Source organism: Haematobia irritans, chromosome 4 (genome assembly GCF_050003625.1).
Source record: "Haematobia irritans isolate KBUSLIRL chromosome 4, ASM5000362v1, whole genome shotgun sequence".
NCBI classification, from domain to species: domain Eukaryota; kingdom Metazoa; phylum Arthropoda; class Insecta; order Diptera; family Muscidae; genus Haematobia; species Haematobia irritans.
This window is the reverse complement of record NC_134400.1, coordinates 27,591,373-27,615,851: the sequence shown is the minus strand read 5'-3', so window position 1 is coordinate 27,615,851 and position 24,479 is coordinate 27,591,373.

The window sequence follows — 24,479 nt, the reverse complement described above, 5'->3', positions numbered from 1 at the left end:
CGAAGCACAAAAATTCTATTCAAACATTGCAAAATAAGATTTTTAAATTTGGCAAAATTTTTTTCAAATTGTGATAGACTCATTTTTTGTTTCAGTGTATTTATAAAATAAAAATTCATTAATGCCTCGATATAATTTTACAAATTTTGTTAATCTGTTGGTCTGATTGTGTTATCCTTTATTTTATTTACTTTTGTTTTTGTTCTTTTCTCTGTGTTCATTGTAGAATATTTGCCAAGAGCATAAGCATACAACTGTAGCCTCAGCAACAACAACAACAAAAATTAACAAGCATTGCATCAGCTACATTAACATCAACAACCTCAACAACTACAAAAACAACAATTCCATGTGTAAGAGCAACATTTTTATGGCCATCAGCTAAATGGAAACAAGAGAAACCCATTTTTAACCATTATTTGAATAAAGCAACAACAAACCCAAATACAGAAACTCTTTCGGAACATACACAGTCACAGGCACGCATAAACATACTGAACTGCTTGTATTACGCACATCATGTACAGTCATAAAATGCAATGCAATTATTGTGTGTATTTTAATTAAATTCATTTTTATAAAGTGAATGAACATCAAACGAATCCCAAATACAAAAGCAAACTCAGTTTCACTGTGGCATAACAACGAAACTTGGAGAAAAATATAGAGGAAATAAACAGCATGAGAAGCATTTCTCTTTAAGAATACTAGGAAGAGTTGCAGCCATCTTGCAACTGTTAAAGGTGAGTAAAATCTTTATATTTCTCATCGATATTGTCATCACAGAAATTTAATTGTAACAGTTAAATGTTATATACATTTTGTTATTATTATACCCTCCACCATAGGATGGTGGGCATATTAACTTTGTCATTCCGTTTGTAACACATCGAAATCTTGCTGTAAGACCCCATAAAGTATATATATTCTGGGTCGTGGTGAAATTCAGACTCAGAATTTCTGGGTCGATCTAAGCATGTCCGTCTGTCCGTCCGTCTGTTGAAATCACGCTATCTTCCGAACGAAACAAGCTATCGACATGAAACTGGGTACAAGTAGTTGTTATTTATGTAGGTCTGATGGTATTGCAAATGGACTATATCGGTCCACTTTTACGTATAGCCACCATATAAACCGATCCCCAGATTTGCCTTGCGGAGCACAAAATTTGACAAATTTTTCTATGGAAATAAAATTTTGACAAAATTTTCTATAGAAATATAATGTTTACAAAATTTTCTATAGAAATAAAATGTTGACAAAATTTTCTTTGGAAATAAAGTTATAACAAAATTTTTATAGAAATAAATTTTGACAAAAGTTTCTGTAGCAATAGAATTTTGACAAAATTGTCTAAAGAAATAAAATTTTGACAAAATATTCTATAGAAATAAAACTTTGACAAAATTTTCTATAGAAATAAAATATTGACAAAATTTTCTATAGAAATAGAATTTTGACAAAATTTTCTATAGAAATAAAATTTTGACAAAATTTTCTATGGGAATAAAATTTTTTCCATAGAAATATGGAAATAAAATTTTGACAAAATTTTCTATAGAAATAAAATTTTTACAAAATTTTCTATAGAAATAAAATTTTGACAAAATTTTCTATAGTAATAAAATTTTGACAAAATTTTCTATGGGAATAAAATGTTGACAAAATTTTCTATAGAAATAAAATTTTTGACAACATTTTCTATAGAAATAAAACTTTGACAAAATTTTCTATAGAAATAAAATATTGACAAAATTTTCTATAGAAATAAAATTTTGACAAAATTTTCTATAGAAATAAAATTTTGACAAAATTTTCTATGGGAATAAAATTTTGACAAAATTTTCTATAGAAATAAAATTTTTGACAACATTTTCTATAGAAATAGAATTTTGACAAAATTTTCTATAGAAATAAAATTTTGACAAAATTTTCTATAGAAATAAAATTTTGACAAAATTTTCTATAGAAATAAAATTTTGACAAAATTTTCTATAGGAATAAAATTTTGACAAAATTTTGAAATCTTCTATAGAAATAAAATTTTGACAAAATTTTCGATAGAAATAAAATTTTGATAAAATATTCTATAGAAATAGAATTTTGACAAAATTTTCTATAGAAATAAAATTTTGACAAAATTTTCTATAGAAATAAAATTTTGACAAAATTTTCTATAGAAATATAATTTTGACAAAATTTTCTATGGGAATAAAATGTTGACAAAATTTTCTATAGAAATAAAATTGTTACAAAATTTTCTATAGAAATAAAATTTTTACAAAATTTTCTATAGAAATAAAATTTTGACAAAATTTTCTATAGAAATAAAATTTTGACAAAATTTTCTATAGAAATAAAATTGTGACAAAATTTTCTATAGAAATAAAGTTATAACAAAATTTTTATAGAAATAAAATTTTGACAAAAGTTTCTGTATCAATAGAATTTTGACAAAATTGTCTAAAGAAATAAAATTTTGACAAAATTGTCTAAAGGAATAAAATTTTGACAAAATTTTCTATAGAAATAAAATTTTGACAAAATTTTCTATAGAAATAAAATTTTCACAAAATTTTCTATAGAAATAAAATTTTGACAAAATTTTCTATAGAAATAAAGTTATAACAAAATTTTTATAGCAACAAAATTTTGACAAAATATTCCATAGAAATAAAATTTTGACAAATTTTTCTATAGAAATAAAATATTGACAAAATTTGCTATAGAAATAAAATTATAACAAAATTTTCTATAGAAATAAAATTTTGACAACATTTTCTATAGAAATAAAACTTTGATAAAATTTTCTATAGAAATTAAATTATAGCAAATTTTTCGATAGCAATAAAATTTTGACAACATTTTCTATAGAAATAAAACTTTGACAAAATTTTCTATAGAAATAAAATATTGACAAAATTTTCTATAGAAATAGAATTTTGACAAAATCTTCTATTTAAATAAAAATTTTGTCAAAATTTTCTATAACAATAAATTTTTGACAAAATTTTCAATTGAAATCAAATTTTGACAAAATTTTCTATTGAAATAAAATATTGACAAAATTTTCTATAGAAATAAAATTTTGACCAAATATTCTATAGAAATAAAATGTTGACAAAATTCTCACAGAAATATAATAGAAATAAAACGTTGAGAAAATTTTCTATTGAAATAAAATTTTGACAAAACTTCCTATTGAAATAAAATTTGATTCATAGATCCATAGATCAACATCACAATTTTTACATATACTTCAATTCAAATATTCTCTTTACTATCCGAAAACGGTGCTCGTGGTGGGTGGTTAGAAAACTTCATATTTCCTTGTACACCCCAAAAAGCGTCCAACGATCCTGAATGAAAAACGTAGTCTATTGTGGAAAATACTATCAAATAAAAAAACCCAAAATTTAAAAGAGTATGTCGTCTTAAAGGTATCCTTATTACAAATCTCCATTTTAGTGTGAATAAATGCCTCACTCGCATTATCACCTAAACTATGGATATTTTGCAGCGAGGCAATCAATCAGGGATTAAGGTATTCAATTTAAAGAATAGATCCCCATTCGCCACCATTTAAGCTTCCTTTTGTAATCCATAATTTACTTGGTACGCAATTGTTTCGCTAATCTTCTTAACCATAATTGCAAAATTGTTTCGATTGGGAATTATAGTCCCTCTTTTGTTCAAATATATATCATAGTTAATGGGGAGCTTTCATGAAATTTTGTGAATTAGGGTACACTAAGAGAAATACGTAGATAGGAATTTAAAACAAATTATTTTTACTTTTTTTTGGTTTAATGCCTACTTAAAATATTTCCAAGGTTTATATCAAATAAATATAGAATATAATAGAAGAAATAATTTGTTGTTGTTTTTAGTTTGTTGTTCGATTCAGCTTATCCCTTTGATTTAAGTTTGACAATAAACCTTATGGGAAATCGCACAAAAATTAGATAAGAATACCATCCTCAAATATGTGACTAATTAGTATTTGGCTTCTTTATCCATTCATTGTTTCACTTTGTACCTTTAGAGTTTACAATATGAAGCCGTATAGCGTGTCCTCTTTTGTTGCTTTATATTCCTCACATCCTCTTGTGTCTGGCAAAGAGAACTGTAACAATTGGCATTGTTTTCAAATGAACATATAGCTGAGAATATGCTATTTACGGGAAGACTCTAGTAGTGTGAGTGTAGAAGCTATACAAATTGGCTTGTAATACAAGAATGAAGATCCTACAATAGAGTATCTAACACAATGACACACACATTCTTGTGGAAATATTGAAGACAACCAGGTAGACGGGGACATAATATACACGTGTTTAGTGTAGAATGTCTTCAACGAAATGTGAGCTTTATGTGGCATATTATTGTTCTCTTTAATTATGATTTTTATACCCTCCACCCTAGGATTGTGGGTATACTAACTTTGTCATTTCGTTTATAATACATCGAAATATTGATCTCAGACCCCATAAAGTATATATATTCTGTATCGATCTAGTGGTATCCGTCCGTTCGTCTTTTGAAATCTTTTCAGAACTTCCTAATGAAAAAAGCTATCGACTTGAAAACTTTAACATATTTATTTTTATTAAAAATGTTGTCTAAATTTTATTTGTATAGAAAATTTTGTCAAAATTTTATTTCTATTGAAAAATTTGTCAAAATTTTATTTCTATTGAAAAATTTGTCAAAATTTTAATTCTATTGGAAAATTGTTTTAAAAGCTCTATTTCTAATGAGAAATTTGTCAAAAATTATTTTTCTTGAAAAAATTTCAAATTTTGTCAAACATTTATTATACCCTTCACCACTACTGTGGTACAGGGTATAATAAGTTTGTGCATTTGTAGGTAACGCCAAGAAGGAAAAGTCTGAGAACCGATCGTCTTAGAATTAAATTCTGAGTCGATTTAGCGATGTCCGTCTGTCTGTCTGTCTGTCTGTCCGTCTGTCTGTCTGTCTGTTGATGTATTTTTGTGTGCAAAGTACAGCTCGCAGTTTTAGCCCGATTGTCCTAAAATTTGGTATAGGGTCCTGTTTCGGCTCAAAGACGATCCCTATTGATTTTGGAAAAAATCGGTTCAGATTTAGATATAGCTGCCATATATATTTTTCACCGATCTAGTCATAATTGGCGTGTATATCAACCGATCTTTCTCAAATTCCGTACATCCGAATATTTTATGAGTCTCGAAAAACATGCAAAATATCAGCCAAATCGGTTCAGATTTAGATATAGCTCCCATATATAGCTTTCGCCCGATTTACACTCATTTGCACACAGAGGCCAATTTTTTGCTCCGATTTAGTTGAAATTTTGCACAGGGAGTAGAATTAGCATTTTAGCTATGCGTGCCAAATTTGGTTGAAATCGGTTCAGATTTAGATATAGCTCCCATATATAGCTTTCGCCCGATTTACACTCATATGACCACCGACGCCAATTTTTAACTCCGATTTAGTTGAAATTTTGCACAGGGAGTAGAATTAGCATTGTAGCTATACGTGCCAAATTTGGTTGAAATCGGTTCAGATTTAGATATATCTCCCATATATAGCTTTCGCCCGATTTACAGTCATATGGCCACAGAGGCCAATTTTTAACTCCGATTTAATTGAAATTTTGCACAGGGAGTAGAATTAGCATTGTAGCTATGCGTGCCAAATTTGGTTGACATCGGTTCAGATTTAGATATAGCTCCCAGATATATGTTTTTCTGATTTCGACAAAAATGGTCAAAATACCAACATTTTGCTTGTTTGTACTAACATTGTGTTCCACCCTAGTGCATTAGCCGACACAAATTTTGAGTCTATAGATTTTGTAGAAGTCTTTCAAATTCTGTCCAGATCGAGTGGTATTTAAATGTATGTATTTGGTACAAACCTTTATATATAGCCCCCAACACGTTTGACGAATGTGATATGGTATCGAAAATTTAGATCTACTAAGTAGTGCAGGGTATAATATAGTCGGCCCCGCCCGACTTTAGACTTTCCTTACTTGTTTTTATAGAACATTTTGTCAAAATTTTATTTCTATAGAAAATTTTGTCAAAATTTTATTTTTATAGAAAATGTTGTCAAAATTTTATTTTTATAGAAAATTTTGTCAAAATTTTATTTCTATAAAAAATTTTGTCAAAATTTTATGTCTATAGAAAATTTTGTCAAAATTTTGTTTCTAAAAGAAATTTTTGTCAAAATTTTATTTTTATAACAAAAGTTTGTCAAACTTTTATTTCTATAAAAGATTTTGTCACAATTGTATTACTATAGAAAATTTTGTCAAAATTAGATTTCTATAGAAAGTTTTGTCAAAATTTTATTTTTATAGAAAATTTTGTCAAAATTTTATATTTTATCAAAATTTCATTTCTATAGAAAATTTTGACAAAATTTTATTTCTATAGAAAAGGTTGTCAAAAAAATTGATTTAATTTAGAAAATTTTGCCATAAAATTTTATTTCTATAAAAAATTTTGTCAAAATTTTATTTCTATAAAAAATTTTGTCAAAATTTTATGTCCATAAAAAATTTTGTCAAAATATTATTTCTGCAAAAGATTTGTCAAAATTTTATTTATATAGAAAATTTTGTCAGAATTTTATTTCTATTGAAAGTTTTGTCAAAATTGTATTTCTATGGGAAATTTTATCAAAATTGTATTTCTATAGAAAATGTTGTCAAAATTTTATGTCTATAGAAAATTTTGTCAAAATTTTATTTCCATAGTAAGTTTTGTCTAAATTTTATTTCTATAGAAAATTTTGTGAAAATTTTACTTCTGTAGAAAATTTTGTAAAAATTTTATTTCTATAGAAAATTTTGACAAAATTTTTATTCTATAGAAAATTTTGTCAAAATTTTATTTCTATAGAAAATGTTGTCAAAATTTATGACTATATACAATTTTGTCAAATTTTTAGTTGTATAGAAAATATTGTGTTTACTTATATCTACCTCATAAACTCATACTACAGGAAATTTGTTTTTTTTTTTTAATTTTTCACCAATTATAAACTCCACTTAGTCTTAACTTGAAAATGATTAAAATTGCCATTAATCCTCTGTAAATATATGCTTCCAAACAATTAATCCTATCCCTTTTTGAGAACATAATTAATTAATTAATTATTTTTAATTGCATTTACTTTGAATATTTCTGATTATTATATGCGGGCTATAATAAACTGCAAATAAAATCAAGGATTTTACAAAAACAATATTAAATTAAAAAATAGAAAAATAAACAAAATTAATTAATAAATCCATTATGCTATCAAGAGATATTAAGAGGATATGACAAATTTAACAAATAATGACTTAACAACAACAACGCTAATGAGTCGAATGGACAAAGGAAAAAAACAAACGAACAAAAACAACAATGCATTTAATGCAATTGTAATTATAATTGTCACGCAATTGTCAAATTGTTGTAGCAACCAAGTCGTCGTCGCGATCAATTCGCAATTTCATAGAACAAATGCGATAGCAGTTTCTGTACTAGCGTTGACAGACACTAACAATGCAACAAAAGACAGGATGTCGCATACGAGATGAAAGCGCAACCACGATATGTGTGTTAATGTTGCAGCATGCCAGAGTAATAGAAATACAGCACAGTACACTAATAGAGAAAATCGTGGTAATATTGATAACGTTTTTCGAGACTATTAACTAATTAAAAATTATTATGAAATAAGAAATTCTAATTATTATGAGTTTTATGCAATTTCGGTTATTAAATATTATTTTGTAGTTTTAAATAATGTGTGATTTTCATTGTCAAGCAAATCGGATTAAAATTGCGATTTCTAGAAACCCAAGAAGTGAAATCAAAATGTTCCATTTTCGCCGTCCAAAAATAACATTTTGCTCTTGAAACATGTTTATGGGGATCATATGCCTTCTCTACGTGTGGGGCTGTATCCTGAAATTTAGGTTTAAATTTCTGTTCAAAGAAGCATTTCTATATTACCACATAAGAAATGTTTAATTTCCCTCTTAAGAATTTTACAAATTATTAGGGACTTGATGAAATTCATTGATGTCTTCCAAATCCCTCTTCTTTCCTTAGTTGATTGAATTTTTTATCGTGCTACTCGGCTCTCTGAGAAATTTATTGCATCTCTCTCTGTGTCTCATATGCCCACGCCACCACAATTTGTGGATGAGCTATGCACATTTTAGTTTACTTATTCAATGTTTTTTTTTTTTCTTTTTTTGATATAAAGACAATTAATTCATTATTATAATAAAAACTTAATAAATTAATTTAAATAATAGTTTAAATGATGTCAAAACCCAATTACATAAAATGGCATAGCCGGTGTTTTAAACAAAATGAGTATTAAAGAAGAGTGTAGAAGTTACTTTTTCTAAATACTAACACACACACAAGTAGGTTAAACTTATACTTAAAACTTTAACTTTATACAGAGTTATTGTTTAGTTCACAGTAACCAAATGTATCATCATAAACCAATGAGACTTGCAATTATAGTTTATCGAAGTTTTCATCATATTACACGGCTCAAGGTAATCAAATCCATAGTTAAGGGTATATGATCTCTGAGAGATTTATTGCATCAATCTCTCCCTCTCTCTTTCTCTATCTGTCATGTACACGCCCACACAATGCGTCGATGTGCTATACTAATTTTTATTAACATATTCAATTTTTTAATATAACGATAATTAATTCATTATTATAATAAAAAGTTAATTAATTTAATTAAGTTAATTAATTTAATTAATATTCTAAATTAATAGGTATTAGGTATTGAGATTCAAATTCCTATTACATACTCTAATATGGTATAACCAGTGTTTTAAACTAAATGAGTATTAAAGAAGAGTGTAGAAGTTACTCTTTCTAAATACAAACACACACACACAAGCAGGTTGGACACTTTATGCAGAGTTATTGTTTAGTTCACAGTAACCATCTGTAAAGGCAAATGCCATCACCATCAACACATCACTCTATCATAGACCAATGAGACTTGCAATTGTAAAGTTAGTGACAACGTTTTTTTTTTAATGTTTTCGCCATGATGGTCGCAACATCATTCAGACATTAGGTATAACACACAATAAAAAGCAAAAAACATAAAACAAAAAATCCGAAATTCTACAACGAAGAGACAATTAACGAAGCTGCTGTAATTGTCATAGCAACAGTTAAAGCTACAGTGTGTCCTCTATAGTTTGTTTGTTGCTCTTGTTGTTGCCTCTATAGCTGTTAATTCCTAGCATCTTTTGTTGGCAGCATTGGTAAAGCATGCAACTCGAATATAAATAACTTGTCATGCAATTAACACAGAACCGTACACGCGACTTTCATTCACTTTTTCTTTTTATATAGAAACTTTTAATTTGATTGCAATTTTGTTCTGCTTTGCACTGTTGTTCTATGGCGGTGTTTTGTTGTTTTTTTTTATGTTGCTCTTCTGAAACGATGGCATTGCTATGGCGTTTATTATCACTCGCAACTCGTAAGTAATTCTTTTGTGTAAATTTCATTTCGTATAATTGTTGTTGTAGTTGTTGTCGTGAACAATGTTGTTGTGTTCTTGGTAGTGTTGCCGTTATTCAATGAAATACTCAACCCCATATTTGGAGCAATGGACTCAACGACAACAAATTGTGTTAGAATTGTGTTAACCAGTTAGGGAATGAATAATTGAATAAACCCAAAAGAGTGTGCAAGAGAGAGAAAACATTGCCAAAGTGTGAAAAATCAAATAAGGAATCTTTATATACATTCCAGAGACACAATTAAGACAAAAATATGCAGAATATATATAATTAATTTAAGAAATACGTAGTAAATTATGACGATTTCGTTTCGAAAAAAAAAATTGTATTTAAATGGTACAACAATTTTAGGTGTAGTTCGTTTGCAAACGAACAAAAATATGTAACACTGATACAAAATTATACAAAGAAAATAAAAACAAACAAAAAATCGTAGAAATAAATAAAATGCAAATTCAATTTTGTGTTGTGCTCTTACAATACTTCTCTGCAGTATTACCAAGATCTATATTGGCTACGTGGTATTACTCACGAAAATTTGATGTCGAAATTATCCGATGGTGGTAAGCCATTATAGTCAAGCATACGTTTTTGCAGAGGGTATGACATATCCAGTTTTTGCAGAGGGTATGACATATCAAGTTGCTGCCTTCAAAAGTGTTTCCAGGATTGGAATATACGCTGGCATATGTGTATTATATTTAATGAGGATTACTTATGGGGACAAGATAGCTCAGCGAAATCGTCGGAGGAGTTGCCTATAGGCTAAACCAAAGGTAGGAAGAAAATTTGACAAAATTTTCTATAGAAATAAAATTTTGTATAGAAATAAAATTTTGACAAAATTTTCTATAGAAATAAACTTTTGCAAAATTTCATATAGAAATAAAATTTTGACAAAATTTGCAAAAAAAATAAAATTTTGACAAAATTTTCTATAGAAATAAAATTTTGACAAAATTTTCTATAGAAATAAAATTTTCTATAGAAATAAAATTTTGACAAAATTTTCTATAGAAATAAAATTTTGACAAAATTTTCTGAAGATATAAAATGTTGACAAAATTTTCTATAGAAGTAAAATTTTGACAAAATTTTCTATAGAAATAAAATGTTGACAAAATTTTCTATAGAAATAAAATTTTGACAAAATTTTCTGAAGAAATAAAATGTTGACAAAATTTTCTATAGAAATAAAATTTTGACAAAATTTTCTATAGAAATAAAATGTTGACAAAATTTTCTATAGAAATAAAATTTTGACAAAATTTTCTATAGAAATAAAATGACAAAATTTTCTATAGAAATAAAATTTTGACAAAATTTTCTATAGAAATAAAATTTTCTATAAAAATAAAATTTTGACAAAATTTTCTATAGAAATCAAATTTTGACAAAATTTTCTATAGAAATAAAATTTTGACAAAATTTTCTGAAGATATAAAATGTTGACAAAATTTTCTATAGAAGTAAAATTTTGACAAAATTTTCTATAGAAATAAAATGTTGACAAAATTTTCTATAGAAATAAAATTATGACAAAATTTTCTATAGAAATAAAATGTTGACGAAATTTTCTGTAATAAATAGAATTTGACAAAATTTTCTATGAAAATAAAATGTTGACAAATTTTTCTATAGAAATAAAATTTTGACACAATTTTTTATGAAAATAAAAATTTTGAGAAAAATTCCTATAGAAATAAAATTTGACAAAATTTCCTCTAGACATAAAATGTTGACAAAATTTTCTATAGAAGTCGAATTTTTGACGAAATTTTCTTTTGCTGTCTGGTGGATTTCATATAGAAATAAAAATTTCTATAGAAATAAAATTTTGACACAAATTTTTATGGAAATAAAAATTTTGACAAAATTTCTTATAGAAATAAAATTTGACAAAATTTCCTCTAGAAATAAAATTGTGACAAAATTTTCTATAGAAATAAAATTTTGACAAAATTTTCTATATAAATAGAATTTTGACAAAATTTTCTATAGAAATAAAATTTTGACAAAATTTTCTATAGAAATAAAATTTTGACAAAATTTTCTGTAGAAATACAATTTTGACAAAATTTTGTATAGAAATAAAATTTTGACAAAACTTTTTATAGAAATAAAATTTTGACAAAACTTTCTATAGAAATAAAATTTTGACAAAATTTTCTATAGAAATAAAATTTTGGCAAAATTGTCTATGAAAAAAAAATTATGAGAAAAATTCCTATAGAAATAAAGTTTGACAAAATTTTCTGTAGAAATACAATTTTGACAAAATTTTGTATAGAAATAAAATTTTTACAAAATTTTCTATAGAAATAAAATTTTAACAAAACTTTCTTTAGAAATAAAATTTTGACAAAACTTTCTATAGAAATAAAATTTTGGCAAAATTGTCTATGAAAATAAAAATTTTGAGAAAAATTCCTATAGAAATAAAATTTGACAAAATTTCCTCTAGACGTAAAATGTTGACAAAATTTTCTATAGAAGTCGAATTTTTGACGAAATTTTCTTTTGCTGTTTGGTGGATTTCATATAGAAATAAAATTTTCTATAGAAATAAAATTTTGACACAAATTTTTATGAAAATAAAAATTTTGACAAAATTTCCTATAGAAATACAATTTGACAAAATTTCCTCTAGAAATAAAATTGTGACAAAATTTTCTATAGAAATAAAATTTTGACAAACTTTTCTATATAAATAACATTTTGACAAAATTTCATATAGAAATAAAATTTTGACAAAATTTTCTATAGAAATAAAATTTCTGCAAAATTTTCTATAGAAATAAAATTTTGGCAAAATTGTCTATGAAAAAAAAGTTTGAAAAAATTGTCTATAGAAATAACATTTTGACACAATTTTTTATGAAAATAAAAATTTTTACAAAATTTTCTATAGAAATAAAATTTGAAAATTTCCTCTAGAAATAAAATGTTGACAAAATTTTCATAGAAGTCGAATTTTTGAAAAAAAAAATTCTTTTGCTGTCTGGTACCGGAATTAGTAATGGTAAGTCATTAATCTCAAGCATGCATTATTGCTGAGGGTATGACACAAATGTTCTTGATAAGCAGTTTTTCACCTACTTATCCTGGTTTTTTCTAAGTATGCCACGTATTTCTAAGTCGCCACGTGGTTGTCTGCAAAAGTATTTATAGGATTGGAAAAAACTCTGGCATATGTGTAGTATATTTAATCTTAGAGACGTATGCGTTTTTTAGTTTTTCTTTGTCCCTCATGAAAATAAGTACCGAAAATGTGCGTTTTTTGTTACACGATAAATAAAAGTTTAGCCAAAAACGTGTTTAAATGATAAGAATTTGTATATAGAATCGGTGTAAGCACAAACATTTAAAACAAGAATTCACAAATTTTGTCCACGTGATGACAAGCTATGATACGTCCCACAGACGTATGTTTAGCTTATCTGTGTCTTTCAGTAGGATAAGCTTTCTAGGGTTATTCCCCAGCCCAGCGAGGATTATCTATGGGCCAGTCCTAAACGGGAAAACTGGGATTGAACCCGTAATCATTATTATGCATGTGACCATGTTAACCATTACACCGTGATGGCTCTCCCTAGTGTATAATGTAATACTATTCCAATAACTTAAAAACCAAATTCCAGCAAATATTCTTCTCTCTTCATCATAGTCAGGCCTCGTCCCAATTTGTCACATTTTTATACACAAAACTTTTATATCTCTTGTGCTTCCTATTTATTTTCGTTTTCGTTTATTTTTCGGCTTTAATTGTCATTTATTTATTTAGGAATTTATTATATTTACCCAGGATACAGCTATTGGTATTGCCACAACCTCTCTCTCATTCTAGCTCTCTCTTTGAAACGCCTGACAACATGTACACAAGTCTTAAGAATTTATAGAGCACACACACCCACATACACATTATGTACAAATGTACAATAACAGAAGTAATTGTAGGAACTAGAACGAATGATTACAGAACAAAGAGTTCAAAGATTCATAGAGACTGTAGGGGGTCGCAACCACGGTTGGCACTCGATTCAATAATATTATACCTAAATTATACCAAATAAAAAAAATTATTTAGCATTTTTGGATTTCTATAGGACATTTTTTAAAAATTTTATTTCTATAGAAAAATTTGGAAAAATTTTATTCCCAGAGAAAATGTTGTCAAAATTTTATTCATAGAGAAAATTTCGTCAAATTTTATTCCTAGCGAAAATTTTGTCAAAATTTTATCCCTATAGAAAATTTTGTCAAAATATTATTTCTATAGAAGATTTTGCCAAAATTTTATTTCTATTATATTTCAATGGAAACTTTTGTAAAATTTTATTTGTATAAAAAATTTAGTCAAAATTTTATTTGTATAGAAAATTTTACCAATTTATCTTGTTAAAATTTTTTTCCTATAGAAAATTTTTTCAAAATTTTATTCCCAGAGAAAATTTTGTCAAAATTTTATTCCCAGAGAAAATTTTGTCAAAATTTTATTTCTATAGAAAATTTGAGAAGTATCTCTCAGTTAAAGAGGAATATTTTGCAAAATCTACCAAAACATCAATGATTCCTACCAAACAGTAAAAAATCTACCATTTTTGGTAGAATTCTACCTACTGTGGCAACCGTATTGACAACATTGTATTGAGATTAAGATGAGTCGTCATCAAATGAAATAAAATTTTAGAATCAGTTTAGATTTTCTGGAATTGGCAACCTTTGGCACGAATTATGATCTTCCAACGGCTGATTAAGCCATCATAATTTGTACGTTTGTAAGTGGCTCTGTGGTATTTTGGTCTATTCCCGGCGAAGCACCATCTTGAGATGATCGACAACCAGCTGGCTAAATGTCAAATGGTAATGGTTCAATCGGACTAAAATTGTTCGAAAAACATTAGTAATTTTAAATCGTTTTTGGTGTATTTGGGTCAATTTTGGTATACCAAAATGGTATTTTTTTTTAATTTTCTATAGAAATAAATTTTTGACAACATTTTTTTGAAAATAAAATAATGAGAAAATTTTCTATTGATATTTTTTTTAATTTCTATAGAAATATTATTTTTTTTTTTTTAATTTTCTGTAGAAACAAATTGTTTTTTTAATTTTCTATAGACTAAAATATTGAAAAATTTTTATATTGAAATAAAATTTTCTCTAAAAATAAAATTTCGACGAAATTTTCTATAAAGATAAAATTTTGGCACACTTTGACAAAATTGTCTATAGGTATAAAATTTTGACAAAATTTTCTATAGGTATAAAATTTTTACAAAATTTTCTATAGCTATAAAATGTTGACAAACTTTTCTATAGATATAAAATTTTGACAAAATTTTCTATAGAGATAAAATTTTGACAAAATTTTCCATAGAAATAAAATTTCGACAAAAATTTTCTATAAAATAAAATTTCGACAAAAATTTTCTATAAAATAAAATCTCGACAAAACTTTCTATAGAAACAAAATTTTAACAACATTTTCTATAGAAACAAAATTTTAACAACATTTTCTATAGAAACAAAATTTTAACAACATTTTCTATAGAAACAAAATTTTAACAACATTTTCTATAGAAACAAAATTTTCACAACATTTTCTATAGAAATTAAATTTTGACAAAATTGTCAATAGAAATAAAATTTTGATATAATTTTCATTAGAAATAATATTTTGACAACATTTTCTAGAGGTATAAAATTTTGACAAAATTTTCTATAGGTATAAAATTTTGACAAAATTTTGTATAGAAATAAAACGTTGACAAAATTTTCCGTAAAAATTAAATTTTAACAAAATTGTCTATAGAAATAAAATTTTGACATAATTTTCATTAGAAATAACATTTTGACAAAATTTTCTATAGAAACAAAATTTTAACCAAATTTTCTATAGCTATAAAATATTGACAAAATTTTCTATAGCTATAAAATTTTGACAAAATTTTCTGTAGAAATTAAATTTTGACAAAATTTTCTGTAGAAATTAAATTTTGACAAAATTGTCAATAGAAATAAAGTTTTGACATAATTTTTCATTAGAAATAATATTTTGACAACATTTTCTATAGGTATAAAATTTTGACAAAATTTTCTATAGGTATAAAATTTTGACAAAATTTTGTATAGAAATAAAACTTTGACAAAATTTTCCGTAAAAATTAAATTTTAACAAAATTGTCTATAGAAATAAATTTTTGACATAATTTTCATTAGAAATAACATTTTGGCAAAATTTTCTATAGGTATAAAATTTTGACAAAATTTTCTATAGCTATAAAGTGTTGACAAATTTTCTATAGATATAAAATTTTGACAAAATTTTCTATAGAAATAAAATTTTGACAAAATTTTCCATAGAAATAAAATTTTGACAAAAAATATCTATAGAAATAAAATTTCGACAAAACTTTCTATAGAAACAAAATTTAAACAACATTTTCTATAGAAACAAAATTTTAACAACATTTTCTATAGAAACAAAATTTTCTATAGAAATAAAATTTTGACAAAATTTTCTATAGGTATAAAATTTTGACAAAATTTTCTATAGCTATAAAATGTTGACAAACTGTTCTATAGATATAAAATTTTGACAAAATTTTCTATAGAAATAAAATTTCGACAAAACTTTCTATAGAAACAAAATTTTAACAACATTTTCTACAGAAACAAAATTTTGACAAAATTTTCTACAGAAACAAAATTTTTACAAAATTTTCTATAGAAATAAAATTTTGACAAAATTTTCTATAGAAACAAAATTTTTACACAATTTTCTATAGAAATAAAATTTTGAAAAAATTTTCTATAGGAATAAAATTTTGACAAAATTTTCTATCGAAATAAAATTTTGACAAAATTTTCTATAAAATAAAGTTTTGCTAACATTTTCTACAGAAATCAAAATTGTGCAAAATTTTTTTTATAGAAATTAAAATTTTACAAAAATTGTCGATTTCCCCACGACCCCATCTAATGTATGGACAAAAAGACTTATAAAACCAAAGTTTAAATATTTTCCTTGTGGCTTTAAACATAAACTAATTGACTGGGAACTTTGTGCCCTGCCATACTTGAGAGTGTAAATGACAGTTTGTATACGTTTTGCGTCTTCGGTTTGGGCTGGTTTCCTTGGAGACCTCTGGACTAACAACTAACAATTACATACAGCTACAGCTACTACATGGAGTAATTAAACTAAGGGAATAATAATAGTAATTCTAATACCATCATCCACTACTGAGGTAGTGGTTCAAAGAACCAGGAAGAGTATTAAAAAATTATAATGGACACTGGACTAATGATATAGTTGTTATTCCACTTTTTTTCTTCTTTTAATATTGGAAACAATTGGAAGAATTTTATATTGAAGTTTATTTTTTGTGCCATCTCTAGAGGGCAATAGCTGATGAATGCAGTCCATTGGGTATAATAATTTAGGTCATAGTGTTCAAGAAATATAAAAAAAAAAACAAAAAATTATATGTGAACTTTAGGCAAAAGTGTATTGATCTCTAGGTTTTGAGTTTGAGCCACTAAACCTCTAGGTGCTAAGGGGGCATATTAACTTTAAGGTGGCCTTTATTATTAATTTGGGTTCTTCAACTCAGTTTATACAGCCCTACAGGTCAGCAATGTATAAGACAATGAAGAAGTCGACAAGAAAATATATTTGACGCGGTCGGAAATTGATATTTCTGGAAGGCACAATTTTCAGATCAATTCATAAAAACTCAACCTTGAGACTGGCAAAATTTTCATTTTGTTTCGGTTCAGTTTCACAAATTAGGATCGGCTTCCGCTTTATCTCTATCGCACTAATTGCAGCACACTATGAAACACTTGCTAAGAAGATAAGTATCTAATCAAGCAAACGTTTTACAAGATAAATGATTTTTTTCACTAATCATCAGTTTTCGACCAACTTAAAAGATGATATCAATGATTCATGAGATGAATCATCTAACATTCGATGGTACACTTATCGCCATTTCCGTTTGTATTAAATCATCGTCTTCATCATTATCATCGTGTACTAAAATGAAGAAGAGAAACCAATAATACTATGCAACAAATCGATAACTAAGATGCTATTCGCTGGGAGTTTATTGGTGTTGGAAACAGCAAAGCTGCATGAATATGTGAATACTTTTGTTTGTTGAAAATTATTTTTGTCAAAATTTTATTTCAATAGAAAATTTTGTCAACATTTTGTTGCTATAGAAAAAGAATTGTCATAATTTTATTTCTATAGACAATTTTGTCAAAATTTTATTTCGATATAAAATTTTGTCAACATTTTATTTCTATACAAAATTTTGACAAAATTTTATTTCTATCGAAATTTTTTTTTTAAATTTTATTTATATAGAAAATTTTGTCACAATTTTATTTCTATAGAAAATTTTGTCAAAATTTTATTTCTATAGAAAATTTTGTCAAAATTTTATTTCTATAGATAATTTTGTCAACATTTTATTTTTATAAAAAAATGTTGTCAAAATTTTATTTCTATAACAAATTTTCTCAAAATTTTATTTCTATAAAAAATTTTGTCAATATTTTATTTCAATACACATTTTATTCATATAGAAAATTTTGCCAAATTTTATTTCTATAGAAAACTTTTTCATAATTTTATTTCTATAGAAAATTTTGTCACAATTTTATTTCTATAGAAAATTTTGTGAAAATTTTATTTCTTTTGAAAATTTTGACAACATTTTACACATTTTGTCAAAATTTAATTTCTATAATAAATTTTGTCAAAATTTAATTTCTATAATAAATTTCGTCAAAATTTTATTTCTAAAGAAAATGTTGTCAAAATTTTATTTCTATAGAAAATTTTGTAAAAATTTTATTTCTATAGAAAATGTTGTCAAACTTTTATTTCTATAGAAAATTTTGTCAACATTTTATTTCTATAGAAAATTTTATCAAAATTTTATTGCGTTATTGTTGTTTTTGATCTCAGCTTAAAGCCATGCATTGACTAAACTACAAGTGTAGCTTAACCAACAGAGGAAAAGTATGCTGTCAAATTTATTTGGGCAAAGCCCTATAGACTGCAAGATGGTTGGATGTACAGCTGTTTCGATATTACCACATTCCTCATCAGCATCCTCTAGTTGCAGCAAAACTACTAACAAATTATCAGAATAAATTCGGGTAATTCACTCAACCCAAAGTGAGTGAATTCCTCTGTTGGTTAAGCTACACTTGTAGTTTAGTCAATGCATGGCTTTAAGCTGAGATCAAAAACAACAATAACGATTGAAGAGAAGCCAACAATAACAAACAAAACGAATAAAGATAGAGGAAGCACGCTCAAAAACAAACCCAGCCAACTAAATACAAATCGATGATTTGAGTTTGGCAAAGGAAAAGAGATATGCTTGCAAATTTGTTTAGGCAGTAGCGGACTATTAAACCCTTTTTCGGAAGGTTCAAGTGTATTTCACTTTGGGTTGAGTGAATTACCCGAATTTATTCTGATAATTGGTTGATAGTTTTGCTGCAAGTAGAGGATGCTGATGAGGAATGTGGTAATTCCGAAACAGCTGTACATCCAACCATCTTGCAGTCTATAGGGCTTTGCCCAAATAAATTTGACAAGCATACTTTTCCTCTGTTGGTTAAGCTACACTTGTAGTTTAGTCAATGCATGGCTTTAAGCTGAAATCAAAAACAACAGTAACGATTGAAGAAAGCCAACAATAACCAACAAAACGAAAATTTTATTTCTATAGAAAATTTTGTCAAAGTTGTATTTCTATAGAAAATTTTGTCAAAATTTTATTTCTAAAGAAAATGGCAAAATTTTACTTCTATAGAAAATTTTGTCGAAATTTTATTTTTATAGAAAATGTTGTCAAAATTTTATTTCTATAGAAAATTTTGTCAAAATTGTATTTTTATAGAAAATTTTTTCAAAATTTTATTTCTATATGAAATTATGTTTCTATAGAAAATTTTGTAAAAATTTTATTTCTATAGAAAATTTTGTCAACATTTTATTTCTATAGAAAATGTTGTCAAAATTTTATTTTTATAATAAATTTTGTCAAAACTTTATTTCTGTAGAAAATTGTGTCAAAATTTTATTTCTATAGAAAATTTTGTCACAATTTTATTTCTATAGAAAATTTTATCAAAATTTTATTTCTTTTGAAAATTTTGACAACATTTTACACATTTTGTCAAAATTTTATTTCTATTGACAATTTTGTCAAAATTTAATTTCTATAATAAATTTTGTCAAAACTTTATTTCTATAATAAATCTTGTAAACATTTTATTTCTATAGAAAATTTTTTCAAAATTTTATTTCTATAGAAAATTTTGTCAAAATTTTATTTCTATAGAAAATTTTGTCAAAATGTTATTTCTATAACAAATTTTGTCAATATTTTATTTCTAGGAATTAATTTGTCCAATTTTAATTTCTATAGAAAATTTTGTGAAAATTTTATTTCTATAGAAAATTTTGTGAAAATTTTATTTCTATAGAAAATTTTGTCAAAATTTTATTTCTATAGAAAATTTTGTCAAAATTGTATTTCTATAGAATTTTTTGTCAAAATTTTATTTCTAAGAAAATTTTATCAACATTTTATTTCTATAGAAAATTTTGTCAAAATTTTATTTTTATAGAAAATGTTGTCAAAATTTTATTTCTATAGAACATTTTGTCAAAATTTTATTTTAATAGAAAATTTTGTAAAAATTTTATTTCTATAGAAAATGTTGTCAACATTTTACACATTTTGTCAAAATGTTATTTCTATTGACAATTTTGTCAAAATTTAATTTCTATAATAAATTTTGTCAAAACTTTATTTCTATAATAAATTTTGTAAACATTTTAGTTTTATAGAAAATTTTGTCAAAATTTTATTTCCAGAGAAAATTTTGTCAAAGTTGTATTTCTATAGAAAATTTTGTCAAAATTTTATTTCTAAAGAAAATTTTATCAAAATTGTATTTCTATAGAAAATTTTGTCAAAATTTTATTTTTTATAGAAAATGTTATCAAAATTTTATTTCTATAGAAAATTTTGTCGACATTTTATTGCTAAGAAAATTTGATCAAAATTTTATTTCTATAGAAAATTTTGTCAACGTTTTACTTCTAAGAAAATTTGATCAAAATTTTATTTCTATAGAAAATTTTGTCATAATTTTATTTTTATAGAAAATGTTGTCAAAATTTTATTTCTATAGAAAATTTTGTCAAAATTTTATTTTAATAGAAAATTTTGTCAAAATTTTATTTTGATAGAAAATTTTGTCAACATTTTATTTTAATAGAAAATTTTGTCAAAATTTTATTTCTATAGAAAATTTTGTCATAATTTTATTTCTATACAAAATGTTGTCAAAATTTTATTTCTGTAGAAAATTTCTATAAAAAATTTTGTCAACATTTTATTTCTAAGAAAATTTGATCAACATTTTATTTCTATAGAAAATTTTGTCAACATTTTACTTCTAAGAAAATTTGATCAAAATTTTATTTCTACAGAAAATTGTGTCAAAATTTTATTTCTATAGAAAATCTTGTCACAATTTTATTTCTTTAGAAAATTTTGTCAAAATTTTATTTCTGTAGAAAATTTTGTCAAAATTTTATTTCTATACCAAATTTTGTCAAAATTTTATTTGTATAGAAAATTTTATCAAAATTATATTTCTATAGAAAATTTTGTCAAAATTGTATTTCTATAGAATTTTTTATAAATTTTATTTCTGTAGAAAGTTTTGTCCAAATTTTATTTCTATAGAAAATTTTGTCAAAGTTGTATTTCTATAGAAAATTTTTGTCAAAATTTTATTTTAATAGAAAATTTTGTCAAAATTTTATTTTAATAGAAAATTTTGTCAAAATTTTATTACAAGTTAGCCTGATACCGAAACAGGCAATTGACGTCCAAATGCATTATATCTAATTATACAATTATTTTTCGAGCTTTAAATATTATTTCCATAGAAAATTTTGTCAAAGTTGTATTTCTATAGAAAATTTTGTCAAAATTTTATTTCTAAAGAAAATTTTATCAAAATTTTATTTCTATAGAAAATTTTGTCAAAATTTTATTTCTAAGAAAATTTGATCAAAATTTTATTTCTATAGAAAATTTTGTCAACGTTTTACTTCTAAGAAAATTTGATCAAAATTTTATTTCTATAGAAAATTTTGTCATAATTTTATTTTTATAGAAAATGTTGTCAAAATTTTATTTCTATAGAAAATTTTGTCAAAATTTTATTTTAATAGAAAATTTTGTCAAAATTTTATTTTAATAGAAAATTTTGTCAAAATTTTATTTTAATAGAAAATTTTGTCAAAATTTTATTTCTATAGAAAATTTTGTCATAATTTTATTTCTATACAAAATGTTGTCAAAATTTTATTTCTGTAGAAAATTTCTATAGAAAATTTTGTCAACATTTTATTTCTAAGAAAATTTGATCAACATTTGATTTCTATAGAAAATTTTGTCAACATTTTACTTCTAAGAAAATTTGATCAAAATTTTATTTCCATAGAAAATTGTGTCAAAATTTTATTTCTATAGAAAATCTTGTCACAATTTTATTTCTATAGAAAATTTTGTCAAAATTTTATTTCTATAGAAAATTTTGTCAAAATTTTATTTCTATAGAAAATTTTGTCAAAATTTTATTTCTATAACAAATTTTGTCAATATTTTATTTCTAGAAAACAATTTGTCCAATTTTAATTCCTATAGAAAATGTTGTGAAAATTTTATTTCTATAGAAAATTTTGTCAAAATTTTATTTCTATAGCAAATTTTGTCAAAATTTTATTTGTATAGAAAATTTTATCAAAATTATATTTCTATAGAAAATTTTGTCAAAATTTTATTTCTATAGAATTTTTTATAAATTTTATTTATATAGAAAAATTTTTCACAATTTTATTTCTTAGTAAAGTTTGTCAAAATTTTATTGTATAGAAAAACGTCTAGTCCTAGGAGTGATCCCTGTGCGGCACCTGAGGTAATTTCCCTATTTCTTTGCCCTTGTGTTGTCTCGTATGTCAGTACGTGGTCCTTTGGGTAATTTCCATCGATATTGACGATTAATTATTCTGCATAATAATTTCGGAGTATTGAAAAAGAAAATCAACCATTTTTGTCTACTAAACTTAATTTCGTGAACATCTATTGGTCTTTCTTTAAAAAACAATTGAGTTCAATGACCATTTAATTCCTAATGCCATTGCTTCGGTTTTATTTTCTCTTAATCATGACGTTCTTGATTCATGTGTCTGCTGGAGAATGAAACCACTAAGAACAATATCCGTTCATTAATAGTGTCGCCAATTTGGTGTTGGTGTTTTGTGTATTTTTTCCGTTGCTTTATTTTTACCGGTTTTCCCTTAGTGTCAGAATTTCAACATCTCCTTTTCATTATTTCCCTGACCTGTAGGGTTTAACGTTTTCTTGTGTCGTTGCCAGCCATTCAGGAATTGCCACCAGTGTAAAGTGTAAAAGTTCACTAAATTTTAACTTCTCTCCATTAAAAGTGTTTCGTGGTGGAATTTTGTTAAACAATTCTAGTGGTGGTAGCTAGGTCATTTTCCCATTCCCATTTCTCACTTGCGTCTGAAACTGGCATGTGTTATGTGAAGACTATATAGCTCTACCTACCGTGATGGTAATGGCTCCACAATCTCGTGTTTTAGTTTATTTTCACATTTAAACGATGAATTTCGGTCAGCCCTCTACGGGTGTTGGAAATTTCCCAGTGAAAAAAAGAAGCAAGAAAACACCAAGAACAACATAGATTTTCACGCTCATGTGCTATTGTGTTAGTGTTGGTGTTGTTGCTGTTGTGGTGACGGCACAAGCTTTATTCCGGGTACTCCTCCTAAGATTTATTTCGTTTGGCATATAGGTAAGGTCATCACCACAACAGTCATGTAATAGTCGTATTTTAAAAACGAGAGAGAGGACAAACAAAAACAAAAATGGAAATTGAAACGAAAAACGGAATCGCAGAAAGACAGTTGACAAAAATTCCAAAGTGTATAATAACTGGATGGATAGAAACTCAAAGGAAATTTAAAGATTTAATTTCGAGCTTCGCTCTATTCTTAATCGCTTGAGGACCTTAGAATTTTTCTAATTGAATAGGGCCGAAAAAAATTTCTTCCTGCACGAGGACCACGGATGCCACTCGTCTACCAAAATTTAAATTTAATTAAAATTTAATTTTACCAAAACTTTAAAAAACCCGTATTTTGCAATAGCAAATTTTGTGAAAATTTTATTTCTATAGAAAAATTTATCAACACTTTATTTTCTAGAGAAAATTTTGTCAAAATTTTATTTCTATAGAAAATTTTTATCAAAATTTTATTTCCATATAAAATTTTGTCAACATTGTATTTCTATAGAAAAATTTGTCAAAATTTTATTTTTGTAAAAAAATGTATCAACACTTTATTTCTATAAAAAAAAAATTCGTCAAAATTTTATTTCTATAGAAAATTTTGTCAAATTTTTATTTCTATAGAAAACTTTGTCAATTTTTATACCCTTCACCACTACTGTGGTACAGGGTATAATAAGTTTGTGCATTTGTATGTAACGCCAAGAAGGAGTAATCATAGACCAACCTTTTAGTATACGGATCGGCTTAGAATTAAATTCTGAGTCGATTTAGCGATGTCCGTCTGTCTGTCTGTCTGTCCGTCTGTCTGTCCGTCTGTCTGTCCGTCTGTCTGTCCGTCTGTCTGTCTGTCTGTCTGTTGATGTATTTTTGTGTGCAAAGTACAGCTCGCAGTTTTAGTCCGATTGTCCTAAAATTTGGTATAGGGTCCTGTTTCGGCTCAAAGACGATCCCTATTGATTTTGGAAAAAATCGGTTC